This window comes from Clupea harengus, chromosome 9 (assembly GCF_900700415.2).
Source record: "Clupea harengus chromosome 9, Ch_v2.0.2, whole genome shotgun sequence".
Taxonomy (NCBI): domain Eukaryota; kingdom Metazoa; phylum Chordata; class Actinopteri; order Clupeiformes; family Clupeidae; genus Clupea; species Clupea harengus.
This window is the reverse complement of record NC_045160.1, coordinates 8,793,240-8,801,743: the sequence shown is the minus strand read 5'-3', so window position 1 is coordinate 8,801,743 and position 8,504 is coordinate 8,793,240. Positions and strand designations below refer to the sequence as shown.

Sequence of the window (8,504 nt, the reverse complement as noted above, 5' to 3'; positions counted from 1 at the left end):
TCTTACATCACACTTCCTGGTGCTCTCGTTTCCCCATACTGGTCCCAACGCGAAAGCGCGCTTTGCGCTGGAGGAGTACCTTTACAAGGTACCATTAGGGCAGGGAGCGGGGCATTTTGTTACTGGGGTGTTTGCTTTGTCCACATTTAATTTATGTAATTACTATGCATTGTGGAGTTATTTGCTATTGGATTAAATGGGTGTTCGTTTGATCATATTGACATATGTTATTGAATATACATTGCATGAATGAATTCGTTTTGTAAATAGTGAGCCAGATGTGCTATGCTTCCCCATATTCATGGCTCAGCCCTATTAGGCCAATTAGTGGTAATAGGTAGGCCTTTTTAAGAGGGTAGCTCAGTTCTCTTTTGGTTGTTGAGAGAGGACAGCTCTCCTGCTGTGAGGTAGAGTTTGTTTCTTCATAACAGTATTTACCTAATTTTGACATTTAATCTTGTTTTGTTTAAAGTAATTTGTTTTGGTATTATGTTTGCCATTTCCAATGCCTGCAAACCAGGATGGTGAATAAATATATTTTCATTGTTTGAAACGGCAACAACCTGCTCTGGTTCTTTTCAGGTTGCAGGCAAATTCTTTTCCACCTCCATCACCAAGCCCATATTCCAACTCGTCACTCACAGATAGAGATCAGAGCACCGAAGGGAGGAGAGGAGGAGAAGCGAGAAACAGATAAAATATCAGGATGAAATACATTAGCATACATGCAACATGTACACATGATATAACACCACATGATACATACAAGATGGTATATTTATGATAAATACAAGATTGATAGCGGATAGAAATAGAGACAGCCAACATTTAAAGTTTTGGCTTAGTGGGTATACTAATACAAATGCAAATATAAAATGGTAGTACAACATATTTAGGGGTTGTAATGTACTCACCAGGTTCCTATTAATAGAATAAGTGGATGATTGTGATCATATTAGCAGAGAAATTGGTAGTGAGGCTGGTAATCTGAATGTGTGTATGATGCATTGTAGGCAGTGGTGGAATGTAACAAAGTATTTTTACTTCGTTACTGTACTTAAGTACATTTTTACGTATCTGTACTTTACTTAAGTAAAAATAATAGTGCATACTTTTTACTTTTACTCCATTACATTTTTTAGCTATTATCTATACTTTTACTCCGCTACATTTCTACAATATGTGTTGTTACTCGTTACATTTTATGAACACAATTTCGCCCAAATGTTGCCTACACAAAACTATGGATTGCGTTGCTGTTTTGGAAGTTTAAACCAATCAGGTGGCTCTATCCAATGATATCAGAGTACGCGCGGTAGCTTTGCATGTTATACCTAAACATTCAACAGACAGCCTGACTACTGCCTATTCAACATAGATCCAGAGTCGGCCTGAACTGAGCCCTCTGATATGAGCCACCCTTGGCCCTATTTAAAAGATATGTTTGAGTTCAAAGGCCCCAAGAATGACTCCTGGAAGTTTCAATGCGGTTCCTGTCTCCCTCAAAGAAAGGAGTTAGTAGCCTTCAATAATTCGCCCTCAAATTCAAAGTAGCATATCGAGGTAAGCTGAGTGATTGCTATGCTAAGTTAATGTCCCTGACTTTTGAATATTGATATATGTATTTAATTTGTTTACTGACATGATATTATAATGTTATCTAGCGAAATGCATGTTGACATACAGCAATAGCATCAAAAAACATGATTGCATCTTCATTATATATTTAACGTAGTGGTAATAAAGCTGGTAGGTTAGCTATGTCAAGCTAGCGTGCCTTGTTCTGTCCAGTTTTACAATTACATTTGTTTTTCATGTTCCATGTTTCCCTTTTTTACACGTTTACAATTAAATAAAAGATTTAAAGATATCACATGGTGTCTTTATTGGTTTGGCTTATGGTATTAACTTTGCAAATAATCCCTGGTAGATAACTTGTAATCCGCAGAATTGTAAGATATCGTGTGAACAGTATTACAGATGGTAGGCACAATAAGTACACCAACCTTTCCAATTAACAAATGTTGTTGCTTATAATTATTACTAGTAGTGACCTCTGTAGAGGCATTTATTACCAGTAGCTATTTCTTTATCAAAATGGCACAGCCTAGAGATTGAGAGACAACCCATTGCGTGAGTACTTTTACTTTTAATACTTAAAGTAAATTTAAAAGTAAGTACTTTTACTTTTAATACTTAAAGTAAATTTAAAAGTAAGTACTTTTTACTTTTACTTAAGTAGGATTGTTGATGTAGTACTTTTACTTTTATTTTCCTGGGTACTTGTACTTTTACTTAAGTACTAAACTTCAGTACTTCTTCCACCACTGATTGTAGGCCATGTGTAGGAGAACTTTGGACATGTTTGTTAGGTGGGACTGGGCAGCAGGAAGCAGGGGACACAACTCCTCGCAGATTTAAGTGTTTTTCCTCCCCTTCCTTCTCCGTTCTATTAGTAGGGATATTAGATGTGTGTGGCCTGCTGATCGGAAGGGTTTTAGAGTGGCACAGTGGCTCTCCTTTTCCTTCAGGATGAATGCTGTTGAGGACTTGCAGTACACTTATATTTTGACATTGGAGGTGTGACATATACTCTTTACTGTGGTTCTGTACTATATATTATTGTCTCCTTCACAGTTTACTAGTAGTTTTGCATGCTATTTGACATGAATTTGATTTAATAAAAGTTTGTGCACTTGTAGTGACGTCTCTGTTCCCTTTATTTGAGGTTTAATCACAGCGTTTATGCATTTCCTTTGGGTCTGTGTCTCAGGTCTTGGGTAGTGGCCCAAATAGTGTAGTCAGAAAGTATTCACTACAAGTCCAGGTCACACATGACTCACACAAATGCAAGGTTATAATTACTGATATAGCTGATATATATTCTTACTCACAAGCACAAAGAGCACAGATTAGATTGCTTACATTACAACCATTTTAGAGTGTTGCCATGATTTGCAACAGAACAGCTTTTAATGAACAATGATCTGAATTATCCAGCTTTTGTCTGTGGTTGTTTGTTTTAATACAATATTTTGCAAAGAAACACAATTTTGGTTGCCCAGTTACACTGCAACTTAAAGAAATAAAGAAATCCAGGTGTGAGGGGAAAATACATGACAGGATATACAAAAAATCTGGATGTCAGCATAAGTCTATGTCTAAGCCTGTGTCCTCTCACATGCAACATGACTAATTTTCCTACGTATTTCAGGAAAACTAAGACCATAAACCAGGGGGTTTAACAGAGGGGGAATAATGAGATATTCAAGGGACAGAATTATAAGTACTATTTCAGGTAGTTCCCCTGGTTTGTAACGACTAAAGGTGATTTCACAAAACATAGCAATTGAGTAGTTTGCAAAACTAACAATATGAGGCAAGCATGTATGTAAAGCTTTTTGTTTATAAAGAGCTGAAGAACTTCTTTGACAAATTATTAGAATTTGTACATATGTATACAAAATAAATGCAAATGGCATGAAAATTGTTGTTGCAGCAACAAAAAATCCATACAGATTATTAACTGTGGTGCTTACACAAGACAGACGAACAATTGCCCAGTTGCTGCAATACAATTTCACTATCTTGTTACCACATAAAGGTAGTTTGACAGCCAATAGTACACCTACACCAATGCTGAACATTGGATATATCCAAACACCAGCTATTATGAGAGCAATCCATTTTACAGTCATAATGCTGTGATACTGCAGCGGTTGACATATAGCTATGTACCTATCATAGGCCATTGCAGTGAGGAGAGTAAATTCATAAGATGCATACGTGTTTACAATAAAATTCTGGATGAAACATGTCTAACAATAGCCGAGGGAAAAGACCAAAGGAGCCATAGAGAGCATTGGCTGACAGACAAGAAATAAGTATATACATAGGCTTATGCAGAGAGGTGTTTAGAATAATGGCTGCAATGATAAATGTATTAAAAAACACTATGGATACATATAACACGAGTCCCAGGCTGAAAAATACATATCTAGTCAATCCTTGACTGTTGAATAAAGTAAAGTAAAAATAGGATGAGAGGGTTTCATTTTCCATCATTCTTTTAAGTGATACAGGCATTGATTGAAGGTAAGACAGCAATTCACCTTATCTTTTTGTGGTTTTCGTTGCTGTCTATTTCTGTGTTGTATTTTATAACCCCTCTTTCATGGGAGCATTAGGGAGTAGCTGGTAAGATGGTGTACACAACAGGTAACCCCTCCTCTTATTTACATCAGAAGTGACACTGAAGTGGCAATGACACCACTTGAAATATGCAGTTAAAGATACAGGTCAAAGTACACCTTTTCTTAAATTCAACTATTTCCTCATTTTGGTCCTGTAGTTGTCCACTCAGTGTGTGGAACAGAAGGAAGCTCAAATATCAACAACCTTTCGCAGACTGCATCTTTAACATGCTCACACTCCTCCTTCATGGATGTTCAGACTCACAGTTGGTATACAAAAATGCAAAGCAAATTGGCAAAGTCACTGATTTTCAGCCATGCCAGTCCAGTCTAAAATATGGTGGACAAGTGGAATATAAGTGGATTGACTCCTAAATGTTTTATGGTTCCCTGCCCCTAGTCTACTGACCACATCGTGGCCTCCTGCTTTTCTACTTATTTGGACTGAAGTGAGTTGGACATCAGTGTTACCGTATTTTCCCGACTATTAGCGGCACTGTATTTAAACCACATAACAGTGTTTTATCTAATACCGAAAACAAACCTGTGTATTGACCGCACCCATGTATTAACCACAGTTTATTCAACCGCTCCCGCTTAAAAAACGAAATGCCATATAGTGGTGCAAGCGCGACCAACAATTTAAAAGTTTTATGAAGTAGGGATGGGCATTTCAAGCAAAAATACTACACTCAATCACTGCACCAATACACACAGACACAATTATAGGCTACCTCATCAAAATCATTTTGGTGGTGGACTGACTAGTAATACAGAGGATAGTATATGTGCCACTGCCACAGCACTTCTGGTGCACCTGGTATTGCACTATGTAACTTTGGGGTACAGGGCGTGAGACCTCTCGCAAGAGCTACGTAATGCTTTATGGCACCACCTCATACAACAACCAGACCCATGTGTCGTGTAACGTCTATATGGGTTTCATGAAAATTACGTGAAAGTCTGGAAGTGTTACACAGCATTCACACCTACGCGTTGGAATGTGTTGATCCGTCAGGGTTGACGGATCCCCATTCACTTTGAATGGGGTGAAGTCATCCTTTGACGAACTGAATTATGGCTCCGTGCGTTGCGTTTCATGCTTTGCTTGCAGCAAGAGTTGAAGAATTTTCAACTTTTCGTGAGGCAATGCATGCGTCAGCAAATCAAATTGCCTTTCATGCATAACTGACAGCACAGGCGCTAGCCAATCAGATCCCGTGTATGCTCACGTCTAAAAAGCGGCAAGCTGAAAAAAAAAGATGGCGACCAAACTCCGTAGATGGTCGTATTTGTACCTAAAAGTTGTTTGTTTGACTTTTTTTTGCTTAGATTTTTTAAAAGTTACCGAGAAATAGACACTGTACAATGTAAAAACCCCTTTATTGTAACTGAAAAATACGTCTGATAGGATTTGCGAGGTGTGTGAGCACCCTACCTAATGTTAGCATGCTACTGCTTACAAGGTAAGCAGCTTGCAAGTGGCGTGATTGGTTTGTTGACCTGTCAATGTCACTATAACGTCTCTGGTATCAACAGAACCCCACGCGCCAGACTCCTCCTCCGCCATCCGTTGGCGCAACGCATTCCAACGTGTACGTGTGAATGCTGCCTTAGGACACAGCTGTGTGATTCTCTTGAATGTACAATGCCTATCCTGCTCATTAAGTGATTAGTAACATCAGGGTGTTGTCACTGAGGCCACACCACCAAATGGTATAAATTCAAAGCCTATTGAAGTAGTCTTGAAGCACATGTTGCTCTTTGAACATGGCTAAGGTGATGGAGCTATCGAGTGAGCAACAGGTTCGAATAAAGGCCCTTTTTGATGCTGGCTGGAGTTACCGCCGCATAGCCAAGTCGGACAGTCCATCAATGGAGTGACGAGAGTGTGGCGACTCTCCAGGACTGTTTTGACACCACTGACTGGCTGATGTTTTGGGGAGCAGCAGATGGGGACATTAATGAGTATACAGACACTGTTTCCAGTTACATCCAATATTGCATTGAGGACGTCGTCCCGAAGAAGGCTGTCCGGTCTTCCCCTAATCAGAAGCCCTGGGTTGATGCCGCGGTCCGGACCCACCTTAGAGCCCGGTCTGCTGCCTTTAACTCCGTGGATCCTGATCAGTACAGGAAGACCAGATACGACCTTTTGAGGGCCATCAAAGCTGCAAAGAGGACATACAGAAGCAAGGTGGAGTCCAGCTACCATGGCTCTGACCCCAGGCGCATGTGGAGTGGATTAAGAGCCATTACAGACTACAAAGGGAGGGGCTGCAGTGAGACCCAGTCTTCTGTCCTTCTTCCAGACGAGCTGAATGCCTTTACGTTCGTTTTGAGAGGGACAGTGACCCCCCTGCAGCGGAGCTACCTGAAAGCCTAACCAGTGGTGTGCCTACTTTAACTGTAGCCGAGGTGAAGCGCTGCTTCAAAAAGATCAACCCTCGCAAGGCACCTGGTCCGGATGGCATATCAGGTAGGGCCCTCAGGGGTTGCGCTGACCAGCTAACGGGGGTCTTCAGCGACATCTTCAACCTCTCCCTCAGCCTGTCTGTACTCCCCACATGCTTCAAACGGACCACCATCGTCCCTGTGTCCAAGAACACCAAGGTCACCTGCTTGAATGACTATCGCCCGGTAGCACTGACCTCTGTGATCATGAAGTGCTTCGAGCAGCTAGTCAAATCATTCATCTGCTCCTTGCTGCCTCCCACCCTGGACCCTATGCAGTTTGTATACCGGTCTAACAGGTCTACAGACGATGCCATAGCCCTGGCCACGCACACCGCCCTCACCCACCTGGACAAAGAGAATACATATGTGAGGATGCTGTTCATTGACTACAGTTCAGCATTCAATACCATCTTCCCCTCCAGACTCGTCTTGAAGCTCGTAGACCTGGGACTAAGCACCTCCCTATGCAAATGGATCTTCGACTTCCTGACGGGGAGGCCACAGGTGGTGAGAATCGGTGACTGCACCTCATCTACAGTAATCACCAACACAGGCACCCCCCAGGGCTGTGTGCTCAGCCCCCTCCTGTTCTCCTTGTTCACACATGACTTTGCAGCTACGCACAGTTCCAACCTCATTGTCAAGATTGCTGATGACACAACCATTGTGGGCCTCATCACTGACAATAACGAGTCAGCCTACAGAGAGGAGGTTGATACCCTGACTACATGGTGTCAGGATAATAGCCTCTCTCTCAACATCAGCAAGACAAATGAGATGGTTGTGGACTATAGGAGACGGCGGCACCCCTGCATATCAACGGTTCCGCAGTGGAAATGGTCAGCTGCTTCAGGTTCCTCCGGGTCAACATCAGTAACAACCTCACCTGGTCTGCTCACACAGACAAGGTGGTCAAAGCGGCCCGGAAGCGCCTCTTTTTCCTGAGGAGACTGAAGAAGTTTGGCATGGATTCAGTCATCCTCACCAATTTCTACAGATGTACAATAGAAAGCATCCTGACTGGGTGCATCACAATGTGGTATGGGAGCTGCACAGCCAAGGACCGCAAAGCCCTACGTAGTGTGGTCAGGACTGCGGAGTTCATCATGAGCTCCCAGCCCTGCAGGACACCTACCACACACGATGCCTCAGGAAAGCTGGCAGGATCCTAAAAGACTGCTATCATCCAGCCTTCAGACTTTTCACCCCGCTGCCTTCTGGAAGGCGGTACCGTAGTATCCGGTCTCGCACACGCAGACTGGAGAACAGTTTCTTCCCGAGGGCCATCAGGCTGCTAAATGGACATTGACACACTATCGACACTTTTGCACTCGTCACTTACATACACTGTCACTTTCAAATTACTGCTTGTACTTACACTTACATACTGTCTCTTATACTACAAATACATATTTATCATAATTATTGCACTACCTGCTACTCCCATTTGTCTGTAGGGTAGTATAGGTTTAATAGGTTAGTATAGTTTATTATATGTGTATTATATGTTATATGGATATGTTAGTATTATATGTATAGGTTGTTTTAGCATATTGTATTGTATATTTATCTTTTATATGTTACTACATGTAAATTATGTTCAGAGTACTTGTACAGAGTTTATGTCAGGTTATGTTATGTTATATTATGTTTGCTATGTTATGCTATGGTAGGTTGTTGTGCGGTGCCTTGTCCTAAGAATTTCAGTGCCCAGTCTGACCCTGTGTCATTCTGTGCATCTGACAATAAAAGACTTGTAACTTGTAACTTGTTCTCCCTCAGGTTCATTTCAAGCCCTCATCGACTCGGGGTACTTCAGCTCCGGGCCCCTCTTCAGGAAATCAGTGGAGCAGG

At 41.6% G+C, this 8,504-nt stretch overlaps 1 pseudogene; it reads right to left on the bottom strand.

Moving 5' to 3' along the window:
• Positions 1-3,161: 3,161 nt before the first annotated feature.
• On the bottom strand, positions 3,162-4,062 carry LOC105899820 (annotated as a pseudogene).
• Positions 4,063-8,504: the final 4,442 nt, after the last annotated feature.